The 20,488-nt window shown below is 51.9% G+C and overlaps 1 long non-coding RNA gene across 1 annotated transcript; it reads right to left on the bottom strand.

The window, feature by feature from the left end:
- Nucleotides 1-667: 667 nt before the first annotated feature.
- LOC134986812 (uncharacterized) lies at nucleotides 668-20,275 on the bottom strand. Its single transcript, XR_010192598.1, has 3 exons — nucleotides 20,192-20,275; nucleotides 1,849-1,891; nucleotides 668-750 (listed from the first exon to the last, which is right to left on the bottom strand). It is a non-coding gene; the product is annotated as an uncharacterized LOC134986812 (long non-coding RNA).
- Nucleotides 20,276-20,488: the final 213 nt, after the last annotated feature.

Genomic DNA, 20,488 nt, shown 5'->3' with positions numbered 1-20,488 from the left:
GAGAGTGTAGCCCCTATCATAATATTAAATGGAGAAACAAGGGGGATAGTTCAAATGTACAACTGTGTATACTGAAATACTGTGGACAAGTGTAAATAAATGAATTATACTGTATATATATATATATAACTTTAGATGTTTAATTATAATAAGGATTAAAGCCCGGTCTATGAAATATAGTGTGCAACCCGGGACCACAGGAGTTGGAATAATACCCAGGCACGAGGGGCTGGAGGGAGACTTCGAGAAGCCCCTCGTGCAAAGGAGGAGATCGATCGCGTGTGGGGAGGAAAGAGAGGACGGTTGGTGGCGCAGAGAGAGAGGAGAGAGCAACGGTGACGGAGGAAGGGGTGAGCGGCGAGGACCGGGAGGAGAGGTGATAATCATACGGAGTAAGAGGGAAGGTTACCTCTAGCCGCGGGACCGCAAGACCGATCCATGAGAGGAGTAGTGAGAGAGAGCTGGGCGCCCTCGTAAACAGTGTTGCCGGAGGATCGTCAGTGAGAGAGGTCCTGGAGAGTTCATCCGCCCGAAAGTCAGCGCCGGCTATCGCAGGCAGAGGTACACAGCATAGCGGGGGGTTGCTGCTGTTCCCTCCGTGAAGAGAGAAAGTGCAGGATAGGAGATAAGAGTGAGTGCCTCCGGTAGACAGAGGGGACACGTACCTGCAGATTTAGTGGATATAGTTGCGGTATTGGCAAGTCGGGGGAGGAGTCCAGTGGCAGAAGCGTCACAGCAGAAAGGAGGACTCTGTCAATTAACAAAGATAGGAGAGAAACCAGTGAGTGGGAGAGTCTATCGAGGCAATACACCCCAGAGGGCTGCAATTAGCCTAAACTCCACCCGTTATATTGGAGACAAGGAGGGGGTGAACTCCCATCTCAACTTCCATTTGGCTGCCCGGGGAGGAGGATGCTGATAGGACTGTGAGTAACTGGCAACAGCCCCTCATCTTCAGCCTAGGGAGTAGAGACAGCACGGCCTAGGAATATACACCCAGGGCATACTTTAGAGTTATATACTTATGCTTATGAACCCGACCACACTTAACAAGAGAAGTATAAGTGCCGTATAATCATAACATTATTACAGTTAGACTTCTATATTATCACACACTGTGCCCCATCAGATTCGAGGAAGGAACAGTTATCAGAACTGATAAGGAAAGGTGGCTAGGTCAACCTGATGCTGAATGGAAAGACATTATAATTCAGGTGATAAACCGTCACGGTATCCTAGTGCCTGGCCCATATCTCACCTCACCGATAATGGACACCTGTCATAGGAGCACTGAGGAGCCCCGATTATCCCCTCCACATAGGTCTCTTTGATTGGCTGCTGCACAGCTGTAAAGTAGAAGCCGCTCTCCGCCGGATTAAAATACCGAATACTGGATCGGGCAGTAACACCATCATCAGGGACTGTGACTAGGGAAGGACAGTTCGCAAGCCGCAAGGAAGTACCAGTTCCCTTCAGTACGATAAATGTTAGTGTATTATCACCGAGAAGTACATAAAATTGACTGCCTTAGTATAATTACACCAACTGAACCTGAACTTATCTAGTTATCCTGGGCCCCAACATGTGCACCAACGGTATACTTGAATAAACTATTCTGCTAAACTATTAACTGTATGCGCAGCGACTAACACGGTACCTTTCCTTTTTAGAGTTGTTTTTTTGATACGGGTTTTTTTTGTGATGCATGCAATTTGATTGTATAGAGGGGGAGGGCATAGATGAACCTACTATTTACCATTACTTAGATAAAATATACTAAAAGTTCAATGCTGTGGCAGATTTATTCCCTAGTAAGGGGTATTGTATTCTTGATCTTTTAACACTTACCTGTACCTGGTGATTCCGGTGGAAGGTTGTTTCCGAAGAGGAGCTGGAAAACGAAGAATACCGACATTAGACAACCCCTTGGTAGGTGTATACATCACCATAACATCAATAGGTTAACTGGAAACATTAACAAAGGGCTTTCCCAAGCTAGCCCCAACAATATCAAAATTATATTAACAGCTTGGGTGGAGGCACGACTGGTATCTAATATTTCGTAACTCTAGTGTCTCAAGTGGTAACGATTGGGAGAGGGTTACATGAATGTAGCTCATACTGCGTGGTGTAATGTGAATGTAGCTCATACTGTGTGGTATAATGTGAATGTAGCTCATACTGTGTGGTATAATGTGAATGTGACTCATACTATGTGGCGTAATGTGAATGTGGCTCATACTATGTGGTGTAATGTGAATTTTGTCTCATACCATGTGCTATAATGTGAATTTTCTCTCATACCATGTGATGTAATGTGAATTTCGGCTCATACTATAAGACATAATGTGAATAAGGGGTACTAGTGTCAGTAGCTGGTGAGCATGGGGACATGTGTGACAAATGCTGGTGTCCTGCAGAGTAGGGATCTGATGGCACAGAAAGAGGCAGATGTGGCTCTGATGGCACATGTGTACATTTTAAACTTTACTTGTGTTTTTAAATCTCCTGTATTTTTCAGAGCGGCCAACTCAAAATCAGGATGTAGGTGCTAGGGGGTGCTAGGGGTGAGGTGTGTGTGTGTGTGTGTGTGTGTGTGTGTGTGTGTGTGCGTGTGTGTGTGTGTGTGTATGTGTGAGGGGGGGTATGCATATGCACCTAGGCCAGTGATGAGGAACCTTTGGCACTCCAGCTGTTGTTGAACTATACATCCTAGCATGCTGCAGTTTTGCTATTTGGTCATGCTAAAACTGTAGCAGGGCATGCCGTGATGTGTAGATCAACAACAGCTGGGGTGCCAAAGGTTCCTCATCACTCACCTAGGCCCACCACTCTGTGTGATTTGACATTTGCAAAAAAAAAACAAATGTTTTTATTGTGCAACTTGTCTCTGCTGTAGGTGCTGTACCTCACTGCACTCACATAAATATAAACACTGTGACTCATTTCATTGTACAACGTGTGTTCACTAAAGCTCAATAAATGCTGTACCCTACTGCATTCAAAAATATAAGCACTGAGTCAATATTGTTCATGATCAGTTGATAGAAGAGCAGGAGTAGTAACCAAGTACTAGTGGTGTGGCCAGGGCCGGCAACAGAAATCTTGGGGATCGGTACAATAAGATCTCTGGGGCCCCTCCTTCCCTCCCCCCTTAATATATATATATATATATATATATATATATATACACTGCTCAAAAAAAATAAAGGGAACACTTAAACAACACAATGTAACTCCAAGTCAATCACACTTCTGTGAAATCAAACTGTCCACTTAGGAAGCAACACTGATTGACAATCAATTTCACATGCTGTTGTGCATATGGAATAGGTGGAAATTATAGGCAATTAGCAAGATACCCCCAATAAAGGAGTTGTTCTGCAGGTGGTGACCACAGTCCCCTTCTCAGCTCTTATGGTTTCTGGCTGATGTTTTTGTCACTTTTGAAAGCTGGCGGTGCTTTCACTCTAGTGGTAGCATGAGACAGAGTCTACAACCCACACAAGTGGCTTAGGAAGTACAGCTCATCCAGGATGGCACATCAATGCGAGCTGTGGCAAGAAGGTTTGCTGTGTCTGTCAGCGTAGTGTCCAGAACATGGAGGCGCTACCAGGAGACAGGCCAGTACATCAGGAGACGTGGAGGAGGCCGTAGGAGGTCAACAACCCAGCAGCAGGACCGCTACCTCCGCCTTTGTGCAAGGAGGAACAGGAGGAGCACTGCCACAGCCCTGCAAAATGACCTCCAGCAAGCCACAAATGTGCATGTGTCTACTCAAACAATCAGAAACAGACTCCATGAGGGTGTTATGAGGGCCTGACGTCCACAGGTGGGGGTTGTGCTTATAGCCCAACACCGTGCAAGACGTTTGGCATTTGCCAGAGAACACCAAGATTGGCAAATTTGCCACTGGCGCCCTGTGCTCTTCACAGATGAAAGCAGGTTCTCACTGAGCACATGTGACAGACGTGACAGAGTCTGGAGATGCCAAGGAGAATGTTCTGCTGCCTGCAACATCCTCTAGCATGACCGGTTTGGAAGTGGGTCAGTAATGGTGTGGGGTGGCATTTCTTTGGGGGGCCGCACAGCCCTCCATGTGCTCGCCAGAGGTAGCCTGACTGCCATTAGGTACCGAGATGAGATCCTCAGACCCCTTGTGAGACCATATGCTGGTGCGGTTGGCCCTGGGTTCCTCCTAACGCAAGACAATGCTAGACCTCATGTGGCTGGAGTGTGTCAGCAGTTCCTGCAAGATGAAGGCATTGATGCTATGGACTGGCCCGCCTGTTCCTCAGACCTGAATCCAATTGAGCACATCTGGGACATCATGTCTCGCTCCATCCACCAATGCCACGTTGCACCACAGACTGTCCAGGAGTTGGCGGATGCTTTAGTCCAGGTCTGGGAGGAGATCCCTCAGGAGACCATCCGCCACCTCATCAGGAGCATGCCCAGGCATTGTAGGGAGGTCATACAGGCACATGGAGGCCACAGACACTACTGAGCCTCATTTTGACTTGTTTTAAGGGCATTACATCAAAGTTGGATCAGCCTGTAGTGTGTTTTTCCACTTTAATTTTGAGTGTGACTCCAAATCCAGACCTCCATGGGTTAATAAATTTGATTTCCATTGATAATTTTTGTGTAGTTTTGTTGTCAGCACATTCAACTATGTAAAGAACAAAGTAATAAGAATATTTCATTCATTCAGATCTAGGATGTGTTATTTTAGTGTTCCCTTTAGCAGTGGCACTCAGAGACTTAAAAAAAAATGAAGATGTGTATTCAAAAAATCACTACATGAAATCCAAAGTTTCGGGGTATCAGAACCCCATTGTCAAGGTGAGATGTTTAAAGAATGTAAGGAGCATCTTACTTAAATAAGAGAAGAGCCCGCCAAGTGAAAGTGAATAGAAAGGAGAACGCGTCTCCATGTAGTCACTTAGAGATGATGAGAGCCTGTGGGGACCCATGGCCTAGGCAACGCCTGCCGCCGCCAGGACGCTAGACGATCCATCTCTGTGAAAACAGAGTAAAGAAAAGGTCTGTTTGCCCTAATAAACAAATCAAGTGTGCATTTATGAGAGTACAAATAGTGCCACATATGGCAAAAATTGTGCAATATAGACAAATCGGCCATGTTGCCAGAAAGGGGATGAAATGTATAAAGAAGTCAGGTGCCTTTAAAGTAAAAGTTACCATATAACCATATACAGTCACCCAAGAGAGCTGTCAGAACAGATGGGTCGCAAAATGGGGAAAGGAACAGCTGTTGTAAAGACCCCCCAACTTAATGGATAGCTGTACAAGGTTAAAATGAATACGAATAATCACAAATAAATCTGTATTTCAAAGAGAAGTCTGGTTTGGGATCCACTGCAGATGTCTAGTGTCCAGGTGGCAACAGGTCCCCACGGGCACTCTGATGTCATCTCTAAGCGGCTGCAGAAAGATGCGGCGGACGCGTTCTCCTTCCATTTACTTCCACTTGGCGCGCTCTTCTTTTATTTAGGTAAGAATCAGGATGCCTGATGATGGGGTGAAACCCCAGGAGGGCACACAAGCAAGGTTCACTAGAAGGGGGTCGCGCTTCCCCATTTGAGTGCCAGGTTTGGATCAAAGATATATATATATATATATATATATATAAATATATATAGATGTGTGTATATATATATATATATATATATATATATATGTGTGTAAATATACGCACACACACACACATACAGTGTTAGAATAAAATAAAGTGTACACTTACACTTAAAAGCCACATAAGAGTACCCCGCCTCAGGGGTGGGAAAGGTCAGCAGAGCAGTCAGCTGGCTTACTACAGGGAGTATGTCAGAAGATCCGGCACAGGCACAGTCAGCGCCATGACAGCGCCATCATGCATTATGTGCACATGTGTGGTGCGTACATGGTAATGGGGGTTGCAGGGAGTCGACGGGGAAGAGGGCAACGTGCGGGGGATTACATTGACTAGACAGCTTGTATGTTTCTTAGGGCTGGCTGTGTAGCGCTGTCCTGTTTTGTATGTCTTTGAGCCTTGGGGCCCCCTGAAGCTCAGGTCCCAGGATGGCTGTCCCTTTTGTCGTCCCCCCCCCCCCTGTTGCCGGGCCTGGCTGTGGCTGCTACCAGTCCTGATAGCACTACAACCAGGGCTGTCTTTTCGTATGGGCTCAATGGGCTCTTGCCCAAGGGCCCCAGGAGTCTAAGGGCCATAGACTTGTAGCTGAGGGTCCCCCCTTTCCAGGGGTACCAGATTTTTGAAAATCGGCCCTGGGGAACCAGAGATATCTGACTTTGAAGCAGTGGTCCCCATCCAAGACTGTTAATTGCTCTTCCCAGCCAGATATCTTGGGTTCTGTCTGACTTATAGCTTTTCTGAGGGCACTCTCCAAAATATGGGATCCCTTACCTTTCTGTGGACACTGACAGCTTGACTCTACTATGCCCAGAACCGGAGATATAAGCCTTCAAGCAGCTGGTCACTGCTCCAGCTCCACACATCTGGTTTGCAGTTTTATATTTTTACTGGTGGATTGCTCTGGATCCTGAACTCTGATTCTCAAGTCCCTAGTACCTCCTGAAAGGTGGGACTCTCTAGTTTTTTTTTATCATATTCAAAGCTAAGAAATAATTTTCCAGGAACTGGAGATATCTTCAGTCAAGCAAGCTGCCCTCCCACCGGAAAATGTGGAATATTAAGCCCACTCCACTATCCACCCCTCCCCTGTGTATTACACTATTACACCCCCTACCACCCTGTAAGTCATGTACCGGGGCCCATTCATTCAGCCCAATGCCTCTTCTATAGTTTAGTGTTCTCCCTCCCGCCTCATCTTCCACCATCCGTGCAGTAAAGGAGTAATTAGCAGAAATTACTGCTCCAGGTCCTACATGCTGAGCGGAAGATAGAACACCTCCTACCATCCACTGATAGCACCCCCCCCCCTCCACACACCTACTGCTGGAGGATGGGTAGGGGGCCCAGTGCATTGCTGTGCCCAGGGGCCTACACTGCTGTTAAGACGGCCCTGACTACAACATCTAAAGGTGGTCCAGGGGGAAGAAAATTTTAGGAAAGAGCACTTGAAATTGAAATCTTTTACAATGTTAAAAATGGGGTAGAGTTGTCACCTTAAAAAGTGACAAATCATTTGCAAAAAAAGAAAAAGAAAATTAAGGCTGAAGAACAAACTGTGTGTTCACAAATCCTTGAGGGGAGTCCATGTTAGCTATGTGTGAGACTGACATTTCTCACACTGCTCATAGAGAAGCCTCTTTCACCTATAGTACTTTCACCATTTCTGCACCATCTGCACATGTGAGGATGAGCAGTACAAGTAAAGATGGTGATGATGACATAACAGAAATTGAGGATGCTAGTGTGGAAATTGAACAGGATGAGGGACATATTTGTGTAATATCTGATGCAAATGAGGATGTTGGAGATGTTGTTTGTTAAGTCAGCCATCAGTGGCAGCAATTCTTGCCCATGATAAAAAGAAAGTCATTTTGATACCTATGTAAGCCCAAAAAAGCCACCTCTTGGGTGTGGGATTATTTTTACCCAAATCCTGACAATGTTTCTGAGGGCATCTTCTCCATTTGTGAGGCCAAAATTAGTAGAGGTTAACCTCTGTTACTTTTCTAAGCAATTCCTCCCTGTTACGTAATTTGCAGCAAGTTCATTAAATTTATTATACAAAATAATAATTTAATTAACAGCCCCATCATCAACCGCCTCAATAGTGATCGGAGGTAGTCCTTCCAAAAAATTGATTTGTGGGGGCCCATACAAACCAAGTCCCTGTTGCTGAAGTGCTTGGTTTGTTAAACTGTGCATGTCATTTTTAATATACAATATAAGAGTGTAATTGCTGTATGGCAATATTTCATAGACATGCTATAAACTGGCGTGTGTTTGTGCCGCTGCTCTGACGCTTAGTAAACAGCCATCTCGCTGCAGTCTTTGACCTAAACAGGATAGAAACAATATTGTGAACTGTGAGATTGTCAAAATTGACTGGAAATGGTGGAAATGAAAGTCATTGAGGTTAAAATGCTATAGGAACAAAAAAGGCCTAAATTCTGTGATTACAAATTTTCTCTATCAATTTTTAAATTAAAAAAAAACATAACATAAATCCAGTGAGGCAGTTTTGGCAAACTCAAAACTAAAACCCAACCATGAATTAGAACCAAAACCTGCAAAAATGGGCCAATGCAAATCGCTAATAGTAATACAGTACATGCAAAACAAGCCTGATTTTACATTTATTATTACTGCCCTTTAAAATTCAGCCCTTAAAGTCACAGGAAATCATCGACTTTGAAAAACCAACCTTTAGTAAATATACCCCTGGCGTTTTCAGTCTTCTTTTTAAAATTTTCTGTATAATTTACTGTATCTAAAAGAGTTATGATGATATTTTCTTCAGTGTAACAAGCTAACTTATAAGGTTCAGAATTGTCATTGCCTTGGGAATGGACATAAAAATACAAATCAGTTTCATAGGCGTAAATGGGATATGCCTCAAGAATTATAATTAACAGATTTCACAATTAATTTTCATTGAATAAACAATAATAATTATATGGTCTGTTACTCAGGGATTGTCTATTAAAGTGATTTTACAGAATGTTCATATTCAAATTTGATTTAAAGTTATCTGTAGAAAATAAATAGGCCTCATAAAGCTCCACAAAAAAAAAGTAAAAAACATGAAAATAATACAAATATAAAACTATACCATTCACCCGTGCCCTAACAACTTTATGCACCATTCCAATCCTATAGCATGCTCATATATATATAAATATACACATTAATTGTACATACTGTATGCAATAAGTGTTTTCTTATTGTATATTATAGTGGAAATTTGATGTTTATTTTTTATTTATTTATTCTATTTTTGGGAGAGTGTTAAGACATTTTAGAAATAAATATATATATATATATATATATATATATATATACATACACGCATACACACACACACACACACACACACACACACACACACACACACACACGCGTTGGTCCTCCATTACTGTGACCTCCTGCCTTCTAAAAGATAAGACATACCTCCTATCTTTTGACATATGTTTTGTTTGTTTTTTTGTTTTTTTTGGGGGGGGCTCTCTTATACAACCTTTTATATATTTATTTTTTATTTTTTCATATACCACTTTTTTTAACTTACTATTGATAGGCTGATTTTTTGTCTTAGTCTAGCGCCACCTACAGGTCTGTTGAATTTTATCCTTTTTTTTTGTCCTAAATAAAATGCTCATGTTAATTTTTAATTGAATTTATTCTTTCTTGATTATTAGTACTGTAACAATACCATTGGTCGCTGATATCCCATTATATCTGATTATATATATTTATAAACAAAATGTATTTATTTTTGTAACTTTTTATATGTTGCTACACTTCCCAAATGTAATAAAAAGGGGCTGCTGATCAGGGTCCACATTTTTAATAAAGGTTCTTTTTGCATTCTTCATGGCACTTCAGAAATTTCCCAAATCCCCCTGCTGCCTTACACTTACCACATTGATACACAGCATTGTGACAGTGCATACTCTTAGCTACAGTATTCATCATTACTGCTAATTGCTTGAGCGGAGTAATTGCTTGATCAGAGTAAATTAGTAGATATTAAGACTCAAATAATTGTTCTTGTGCCTTTCAGCTGCATAATATTAATTTTAGAAACTTTTAAATCAGTTTTTGATTTCTCTATAGTGGAATGATTCAGACAATATGAGCTGAGAGGGAAGCAACACTGGGGGTAATTCTGAGTTGATCGCAGCAGCAAGTTTGTTAGCAATTGGGCAAAACCATGTGCACTGCAGGGGGGTCAGATATAACATTTGCAGAAAGAGTTAGATTTGGGTGGGTTATTTCGTTTCTGTGCAGGGTAAATACTGGTTGCTTGTTTTTACACTGCAATTTAGATTTCAGTTTGAACACACCCCACCCAAATCTAACTCTCTCTGCACATGTTATATCTGCCCCTCCTGCAGTGCACATGGTTTTGCCCAACTGCTAAAAACTTTCCTGCTGCGATCAACTTGGAATTACCCCCACTGTACAGTACCTCAGTTCTATTATTCTAGATATATTAGATATATTCAGACAGTGTTGGACTGGGGCATGAAGGGCCCTCCAGGGGAATGCAGTGATAGGGGCCCATGCTTAAGGGTGTGGCCAGCCTATAAAGGGGGTGTGGCCAGCCTCCACAGAGGCTTGAAATACACAATAGTCTAGTGTAGTGTAATGCAACATATCTACCATGTATAATACAAGTGCACAGTCTGGAACCTGATCCCTAGAGGATAGAGTGGGCCCTCAGGCAGTGGGGCCTACCGGTGGTTTCCCTGGTACCCCTGTGGGCCAGACATCTGATCTCTCTGTGCTAATACTGTATAGGGGATCTGTTCAGCATACCAGCATTTGGCATCCCGGCAGTTGGAATGCCGCCGCAGGAATCACGACACTGTTCGGTAATGCGGACGCCAGCATCCCAACATGGATCGGAATGCTGGCGCCGGATCACACATTCCAGAATCCCAAGCAAGCTCTACCAAGACTCCTGCATGGGAAGTCGGGGGGGGGGGGAGAATTGTTAGGTTTAGGCTGCATAGGTATGGTTAGCGTTAGGCTTCGGGGAGGGGGGTTAGGGTTCAGCACCCCCCAGGGAGGGTTAGGCTGCAGGGGTGGTAGGGATCAGATTAGGCTGTGTTCCTTACATGCCCCACAAACTTCCTTACATCTTACCACATCCCGTCAGACTTCCACACATATCAAGATATGTTCGCAAAAGTCAAAAACTTATCACAATTCTTAACTGACTGCTAATTCCAGTGTCCAAATAGTCTGACATGCCCACTCACTTTTCTATGGCATCCATAATTGCTGTGGAAGGACTGTTGGACTGGGGAGGAAAAAATGCACAAATGTCCACATGCTCCTCACATCTTTCCACAGGTGTACACACCACTCCTTTTCCCCTGCATGCATTCATAATCTATAGGAACCAGTCAGGTATTTTATTAAGCTGTTTCTCCACAGCAATGCCCTGCACTGGGCAATAGGTGAACAGCATGCATAATAAACCATACTAAACCAGTGATTTAGGGGGACATTTACTAAGCAGTGATAAGAGCAGAGAAGTGAGCCAGTGGAGAAATTGTCCCATCAACCAATCAGCAGCTCTGTATAATTTTATAGTATGCAAATTATAGATGTTACTTCACTGCTGATTGGTGCCCATGGGCAACTTCTCCACTGGCTCACTTCTCTGCTCTTATCACTGCTTAGTAAATGTCCTCCTTCGCAATGAGATTAGTGCAGAGGTGAAATAAGGATGAGGAGGAAACTGCTCCTGATAAGTTATATTCTAGTGTTGAATGCAGTGCATATACAGTATCAGGCTGGGGCATAAGGGGGCATCAGAAGAATGTAGTGATATGAGCCCTTGTTTAGGGGTGTGGCCAGTCACCGCAGTGGCTTGACTAACTATTAGAGAGTGCATGGTCTGGGCCCCATAAATCTATCTATCTATCTATCTATCTATCTATCTATCTATCTATCTATCTATCTATCTATCTATCTATCTCTCTCTCTCTATATATATATATATATATATATATATGGGTGGTCTTCAGTATGCCGACTGACGGGATCCCGGCGCACAGTATACCGGCGCCGGAATCCCGACAGCCAGCATACCGACACTTATTCTCCCTCGTGGGGGTCCACGACCCCCCTGGAGGGAGAATAAAATAGCGTGGCGAGCGCAGCGAGCCCGCAAGGGGCTCATTTGCGCTCGCCACACTGTCGGTAAGCCGGCGGTCGGGCTCCCGGCGCCGGTATGCTGGTCGCTGGGAGCTTGACCGCTGGCATACCGTAGTGAACCCTATATATATATATCTCCTATATATTTGCCTTGTGAGTCTGTGCCTGGCCCTCTAACGCTGGGTGGAGTTAGCAGCTCGTGCCCTGTCCCAGCACACCACTAGCAGAACGGAGCAGCAGCCACATTATAATCCACCCACCATCCCCACACAGAAGCCACCAGGGGACGGACCCACCACAGTGCCAGGTAACCATGGACACCCCAATGCCACCCGCACCAGACACCCCCAAACTCACCCTCCACCAGCTCCCACATGCAGCCACTGACGGCCCAGACACCCCCACACCCCACGCATAACGATCCCACCCTCCGCACAAGCCCAGCATCTCCCACAGCCATCTGCGGCACGGACGCGGTGGCCGGGCCCCGCCGCCCGTACCACGGCCAACCAGACAGACGCAGGCCGCACCACCCCTCCCGCCCTCCACACCCCCCCAGCGCCAGCTCCCTCATTGCAGCCGCGGCTTGGACCCACTGTCCCGCAAGACGCCGTCCGCTGAACGGACGAAGACAGTGAGGTTACAGCTCAGCATCACGCGCCTGACAGCTGCCGCCGCCACCATACACATTAGGAGGGACGGGTGGTGCAGGAGAAGGCTTCATAGCCCTCCCTGCACCGCGTACAGACACCTGCCGCCTCCTCCGCAGACCTAAGACACCATCCCCAGAGACCCGGACTGCACACCAAAGGGACTGGGCTGCCGGCTCCACAGGCCAGAGACGGGGGACAGCGCGCCTGGTACTGTGGACGCTGCACCAACCTCACAGGTAAGAGAGAGTGCACAGGCAGCTCTGCTTCCCCTCCCTGCCGCCCCGCGTCTCTGCGTCCCCTCCCTGCCGCCCCACATCTCTGCGTCCCCTCCCTGCCGCCCCATGTCTCTGCGTCCCCTCCCTGCCGCCCCGCGTCTCTGTGTCCCCTCGCTGCCGCCCCGCGTCTCTGCGTTCCATCTCTGCCGCCCCGCATCTCTGTATCCCCTCCCTGCCACCGTGTCCCCTCCCTGCCGACCTGCATCTATCCCCTCCATGGCGCCCGCATCTCTGCGTCCCCTCCCTGCCGCCCCGCTTCTCTGCGTCCCCTCCCTGCCACCGTGTCCCCTCCCTGCCGCCCGCATCTCTGTGTCCCCTCCCTGCCACCGTGTCCCCTCCCTGCCGCCCCGCGTCTCCTCCTTGCCGCCCCGCATCTCTGTGTCCCCTCCATGCCACCGTGTCCCCTCCCTGCCGACCTGCCTCTGTCCCCTCCCTGGCGCCCGCATCTCTGCGTCTCCTCCCTACCGCCCCGCGTCTCTGCGTCCCCTCCCTGCCGCCCTGCATCTCTGCGTCCCCTCCATGCCATCGTGTCCCCTCCCTGCTGCCCTGCATCTCTGCGTCCCCTCCCTGCCGCCCCGCGTCTCTGCATCCCCTCCCTGCCACCGTGTCCCCTCCCTGCCGCCCGCGTCTCTGCGTCCCCTTCCTGCCACCCCGCATCTCTGCGCCCCCTTTCTGCCGCCCCGCATCTCTGTGTCCCCTCCATGCCACGTGTCCATTCCCTGCTGACCTGCCTCTGTCCCCTCCCTGGCGCTCGCATCTCTGCGTCCCCTCCCTACCGCCCCACGTCTCTGTGTCCCCTCCCTGCCGCCCGCATCTCTGCATCCCATCCATGCCATCGTGTCCCCTCCCTGCCGCCCTGCATCTCTGCGTCCCCTTCCTGCGTCCCCTCACTGCCGCCATACGTCTCTGCGTCCCCTTGCTGCCGCCCCGCATCTCTGCGTTCCCTCGCTACTGCCCCGCATCTCTGCTTCCCCTCGCTGCCGCCCCGCGTCTCTGCGATCCATCCCTGCTGTACCGCATCTCTGCATCCCCTCCCTGCCACGTGTCTCCTCTCTGCCGACCTACCTCTGTCCCCTCCATGGCGCCCCGCATCTCTGCGTCCCCTCCCTGCCGCCCCACGTCTCTGCGTCCCCTCCCTGCCACCGTGTCCCCTTCCTGCCACCCTGCATCTCTGAGTCCCCTCCTTGGTGCCCGCGTCTCTGCGTCCTCTCCCTGCCGCCCCACATCTCTGTGTCCCCTCCCTGCCATCGTGTCCCCTCCCTGCCCCCCTGCGTCTCTGCGTCCCCTCCATGCCGCCCTGCGTCTCTGTGTCCCCTCCCTGCCGCCCCGCGTTTCTGCGTACCCTCCCTGCCGCCCGCATCTCTGCGTCCCCTCGCTACTGCCCCGCATCTCTGCTTCCCCTCGTTGCCGCCCCGCGTCTCTGCGTCCCCTCGCTGCCGCCCCACGTCTCTGCGTTCCATCCCTGCTGTACCGCATCTCTGCATCCCCACCCTGCCACCGTGTCTCCTCTCTGCCGACCTACCTCTGTCCCCTCCATGGTGCCCCGCATCTCTGCATCCCCTCCCTGCCGCCCCACGTCTCTGAGTCCCCTCCCTGCCACCGTGTCCCCTCCCTGCCGCCCGCATCTCTGAGTCCCCTCCCTGGTGCCCGCGTCTCTGCGTCCTCTCCCTGCCGCCCCACATCTCTGTGTCCCCTCCCTGCCATCGTGTCCCCTCCCTGCCTCCCTGCGTCTCTGCGTCCCCTCCATGCCGCCCTGCGTCTCTGTGTCCCTTCCCTGCCGCCCGCGTTTCTGCATACCCTCCCTGCCGCCCGCGTCTCTGCGTCCCCTCCCTGCCGCCCGCGTCTCTGCGCCCCCTCCCTGCCGCCCGCGTCTCTGCGTCCCCTCCCTGCCGCCCGCCTCTCTGCGTCCCCTCCCTGCCGCCCCGCCTCTCTGCGTCCCCTCCCTGCCGCCCTGCCTCTCTGCATCCCCTCGCTGCCGCCCCGCGTCTCTGCATCCCCTCGCTGCTGCCCCGCATCTCTGCGTCCCCTCGCTGCCGCCCTGCGTCTCTGTGTTCCATCCTTGCCACCCTGCATATCTGCATCCCCTCCCTGCCACCGTGTCCCCTCCCTGCCGACATGCCTCTGTCCCATCCATGGCGCCCCGCATCTCTGCATCTCCTCCCTGCCACCCCGCGTCTCTGCGTCCCCTCCCTGCCACCAAGTCCACTCCCTGCTGCCCTGCATCTGTGCGTCCCTTCCCTGCCGCCCCGCTTCTCTGCGCCCCCTCCCTGCCGTCCCGCATCTCTGCATCCCCTCCATGCCACCGTGTCCCCTCCCTGCTGCCCCGCCTCTCTGCCTCCCCTCCCTGCCGCCCCGCGCCCCCTCCCTGCCGACCTGCATCCCCTCCCTGCCGCCCCGCGTCTCTGCATCCACTCCCTGCCGCCCCGCGTCTCTGCGTTCCCTCCCTGCTGCCCCGCATCTCTGCATCCCCTCCCTGCCACCGTGTCCCCTCCCTGCCGACCTGCCTTTGTCCCCTCCCTGGTGCCCGCATCTCTACATCCCCTCCCTACCGCCCCGCGTCTCTGTGTCCCCTCCCTGTAGCCCCGCATCGCTGCGCCCCCTCCCTGCCGCCCCGCATCTCTGCGTCCCCTCCTTGCCGCCCCCGCATCTCTGTGTCCCCTCCCTGCCTCCCCGCACCCCCTCCCTGCCGACCTCCCGCCCCGCATCCCCTCCCTGCCGCCCCGCGTCTCTGCATCCACACCCTGCCGCCCCGCATCTCTGCGTTCCCTCCCTGCTGCCCCGCATCTCTGCATCCCCTCCCTGCCACCGTGTCCCCTCCCTGCCGACCTGCCTCTGTCCCCTCCCTGGCACCCGCATCTCTGCGTCCCCTCCCTACCACCCCGTGTCTCTGCGCCCCCTCGCTGCTGCCCCGCATCTCTGTGTCCCCTCCCTGCCGCCCCGCATCTCTGCGTCCCCTCCCTGCCGCCCCGCGTCTCTGCGTCCTCTCCCTGCCGCCCCGCGTCTCTGCGACCCTCCTTGCCGACCTGCCTCTGTGTCCCCTCCCTGCATCTCTGCATCTCCACCCTGCCTCTGTGTCCCCTCCCTGCCACCGTGTCCCCTCCCTGCCGACATGCCTCTGTCCCATCCATGGCGCCCCGCATCTCTGCGTCTCCTCCCTGCCACCCCGCGTCTCTGCGTCCCCTCCCTGACACGTGTCTGTGTCCCCTCCCTGCGTCTCTGCATCCCCTCCCTGCCGCCCCGCGTCTCTGCGACCCTCCTTGCCGACCTGCCTCTGTGTCCCCTCCCTGCATCTCTGCATCTCCACCCTGCCTCTGTGTCCCCTCCCTGCCACCGTGTCCCCTCCCTGCCGACATGCCTCTGTCCCATCCATGGCGCCCCGCATCTCTGCGTCTCCTCCCTGCCACCCCGCGTCTCTGCGTCCCCTCCCTGACACCGTGTCCACTCCCTGCTGCCCTGCATCTGTGCATCCCCTCCCTGCCGCCCCGCTTCTCTGCGCCCCCTCCCTGCCGTCCCGCATCTCTGCATCCCCTCCATGCCACCGTGTCCCCTCCCTGCTGCCCCGCGTCTCTTCCTTCCCTCCCTGCCGCCCCGCACCCCTCCCTGCCGACCTGCATCCCCTCCCTGCCGCCCCGCGTCTCTGCATCCACTCCCTGCCGCCCCGCGTCTCTGCGTTCCCTCCCTGCCACCGTGTCCCCTCCCTGCCGACCTGCCTCTGTCCCCTCCCTGGTGCCCGCATCTCTGCATCCCCTCCCTACCGCCCCGCGTCTCTGTGTCCCCTCCCTGTTGCCCCGCATCGCTGCGCCCCCTCCCTGCCGCCCCGCATCTCTGCGTCCCCTCCCTGCCGCCCCGCATCTCTGCGTCCCCTCCCTGCCGCCCCCGCATCTCTGTGTCCCCTCCCTGCCTCCCCGCACCCCCTCCCTGCCGACCTCCCGCCCCGCATCCCCTCCTTGCCGCCCCGCGTCTCTGCTTCCACACCCTGCCGCCCCGCATCTCTGCATTCCCTCCCTGCTGCCCCGCATCTCTGCATCCCCTCCCTGCCACCGTGTCCCCTCCCTGCCGACCTGCCTCTGTCCCCTCCCTGCTGCCCCGCATCTCTGCGCCCCCTCCCTGCCGCCCCGCGTCTCTGCGTCCTCTCCCTGCCGCCCTGCGTCTCTGCGTCCCCTCCCTGCCGACCTGCCTCTGTGTCCCCTCCCTGCTGCCCCGCATCTCTGCGTCCCCTCCCTGCCGCCCCGCGTCTCTGCGTCCTCTCCCTGCCGCCCCGCGTCTCTGCATCCACTCCCTGCCGCCCCGCGTCTCTGCGTTCCCTCCCTGCCACCGTGTCCCCTCCCTGCCGACCTGCCTCTGTCCCCTCCCTGGTGCCCGCATCTCTGCATCCCCTCCCTACCGCCCCGCGTCTCTGTGTCCCCTCCCTGTAGCCCCGCATCGCTGCGCCCCCTCCCTGCCGCCCCGCATCTCTGCGTCCCCTCCCTACCGCCCCGCGTCTCTGTGTCCCCTCCCTGTAGCCCCGCATCGCTGCGCCCCCTCCCTGCCGCCCCGCATCTCTGCGTCCCCTCCCTACCGCCCCGCGTCTCTGTGTCCCCTCCCTGTAGCCCCGCATCGCTGCGCCCCCTCCCTGCCGCCCCGCATCTCTGCGTCCCCTCCCTACCGCCCCGCGTCTCTGTGTCCCCTCCCTGTAGCCCCGCATCGCTGCGCCCCCTCCCTGCCGCCCCGCATCTCTGCGTCCCCTCCCTGCCGCCCCCGCATCTCTGTGTCCCCTCCCTGCCTCCCCGCACCCCCTCCCTGCCGACCTCCCGCCCTGCATCCCCTCCTTGCCGCCCCGCGTCTCTGCTTCCACACCCTGCCGCCCCGCATCTCTGCATTCCCTCCCTGCTGCCCCGCATCTCTGCATCCCCTCCCTGCCACCGTGTCCCCTCCCTGCCGACCTGCCTCTGTCCCCTCCCTGCTGCCCCGCATCTCTGCGCCCCCTCCCTGCCGCCCCGCGTCTCTGCGTCCCCTCCCTGCCGCCCCGCGTCTCTGCGTCCTCTCCCTGCCGCCCCCCGTCTCTGCGTCCCCTCCCTGCCGACCTGCCTCTGTGTCCCCTCCCTGCGTCTCTGCATCCCCTCCCTGCCACCCCGCGTCTCTGCGCCCCTCCTTGCCGACCTGCCTCTGTGTCCCCTCCCTGCATCTCTGCATCTCCGCCCTGCCTCTGTGTCCCCTCCCTGCCACCGTGTCCCCTCCCTGCCGACCAGCCTCTGTGTCCCCTCCCTGCGTCTCTGCATCCCCTCCCTGACGCCCCGCGTCTCTGCGTCCCCTCCCTGGCACCCCGCATCTCTGCGTCCCCTCCCTTGCGCCCCGCGTCTCTGCGTCCCCTCCCTGGCGCCTTGCCTCTCTGCGTCCCCTCTCTGGCGCCCCGCCTCTCTGTGTCCCCTCCCTGGCGCCCCACGTCTCTGCAGGAGTTAAAGGGGCGCAGCCCCTTCCGACGGTGTGAAGAGCGCCCGTAGGGTACGATGAAGCACCTAGTATATATAGTAAATATTGATATATAGTAAATAGTGCATGCATGAAAATGTACCTGAAGAATACCAGAAATGCACTGTAGAAAATACACCATAGTCATGTGCAGCATAAGGTAACATGTATAATGTATCATTCAAGTGCTCAGTCTAGAACCTGATCCCTGGAGGTGGGGCCCCAGGCAGTGGGGCCACCAGGGGTTTCCCATGTGGGTCAGTACAACCCTCTGCACATACTGTAGGTTCATTTACACATTACAGCACAGAGCCTGATATACCTGTTACTCAGCAGTGTTCCTAGAAATTAATTTTTAAATGTTTTCAACTTTGGAGCCCTGAGCTAGTGGAACATTATACCGTATGAGGATGAGAGATAAATAGGCATATATTTTTTTTTTACTACATTAATGTGAAAATGTATGTTTTCTTTTCCCATCCTTTTCACATTTTTTTAGTTTCACTTAAATCATGTATGAAGGGACTTTCACTTAAATGTATGAAGGGACGCTCACCACGCTGCTGCCACGCTATTCATTCTCCCTCCAGGGGTGTCGTGGACACCCCAAGAGGGAGAATAGTTGTCGGTATCCCGGCGCCGGCATGCTGAGCGCCGGGATCCCGACAGCTCGTATATCGAGTGCCACCCCTGTACAGTACTAATGTCAAAATGTAGAAAAACACCAGTGGAAGCCTTCCAATACCAACACCATCTTCAGGTGGTGGAGAGAGGCTTCGATTGTGGAGTAGTTCCGATAACAATGTGTGTTCAGGCAGAGAAGATTCTTGAAACTTCCTTCCCCAGCTCCCTCCCCTCCTCCTCTCTGCTGCAGTGGATCATACAGCTTAAGGAGCAGAGCCAGAGGAGTTCTGTGCCCCAAGTATCAGAGGCATTTTAAGAGAGAAGGGGACACACATGCAGCATCCGTCGTGGGCCCCCTCGTCTCTGCCATGTGCAGGTGCGCAGCCTCCAGTGCACATGTGCAAATCACTCGGAAATGGCCGTGGCGGCCATTTTCCGAGTGATTTGTGGCTGCACAGCATGGCCGCCGTCGTTGGACTAAGGAGGGGTAAGTATAATAAATGGGTGCAGTGTCGGCCCCCCTAGGCCCAGTGGCCCGTGTGCACCGCACACACTGCACCTATAATAGAAACGCCTATTCCACGTATGTATGTACTTGTACAACTACTTTTGTATGCAGCAAACCTTTTAGTTTTAAACTTGCTTGTTCTTATGCATCCAGCGTCCAGTGTGCAGTCAGCTCAGCAGCATGAGATATCTCTTTACAGCAGTGTCTGTAGCAGCTGCAGCTTACTCTCTGACACTTTGAGCATCTAGTAGCGGCACATGCGCAGTCATATTCAGGAATCTAGCAATTGCGATAACCAGTGCGAAAGTGCAGGGAGATGGATGCGCCAAGCTCTGGTCCGGCATGAGAGGGATGATACATTCTTGCAATTTAAATGAAAATCGCAAAGCGAGTATTGTCAAAAACTTTTCATCATAATCGCAAATTAATTGTGATTTGTGATAAATATGTTAATGCTGATTGATTGCTGTGGGCAACTGGTCCACTTCTTCACTCTTTTTCTCTGTTTCATACATCGACCTCTAAATCTCTGCACATATTAAATCTGCCCCACCTGCAGTGCAGCATGGTCTGTCCAGATGCACAGTTACTTGCTGTTGTTTGCTTTATTCCTAAATCAGAATCATGCCCTCAATATTTTATATATAGTGTGCTTATCAAAGAACACAATAGTGTTATATATTCACAGACATTGCTGGCCAAAATAGTTAGTGTACAATTATGTTATAGAACATTTTGTGAGCTTATCTGGTTTGTAGATCAGTGAGAAACATCAGAAACAAGTTTTGGTCATAAATTCACACTTAATGGGACATATTATTAAAAACTCGAATAGTAATAAAAGACAAATCGTCAGGCTTACCTGAAACATTAACCACTATCAGGAATACGGGTTCTCCTGTACGCCACTCATGTATATTCTGGGAATGCCTCTTGGGTCACTGTCTTGATTCATTTCTTCATATTAAAGGCAAAAAGTGGATAGAAGGGAGGGAGAGACAGCGAATTCCAACATTTCAGATATAACACAACTGAACCTTCCTCAAGGACAAGCAAAATTCTTCAATAGTATTCTGCACAACCTGTGATATTAAATTTTGTGGATTCTCAGTTTGGTTCTTTTTCAGCAGCAAAATAAATTATCTTGTAGGTTTCTTTC

This window comes from Pseudophryne corroboree, chromosome 2, assembly GCF_028390025.1.
Source record: "Pseudophryne corroboree isolate aPseCor3 chromosome 2, aPseCor3.hap2, whole genome shotgun sequence".
Taxonomy (NCBI): domain Eukaryota; kingdom Metazoa; phylum Chordata; class Amphibia; order Anura; family Myobatrachidae; genus Pseudophryne; species Pseudophryne corroboree.
Note: the sequence above shows the minus strand (reverse complement) of the source record. Positions and strands in the feature narration are given on the sequence as shown.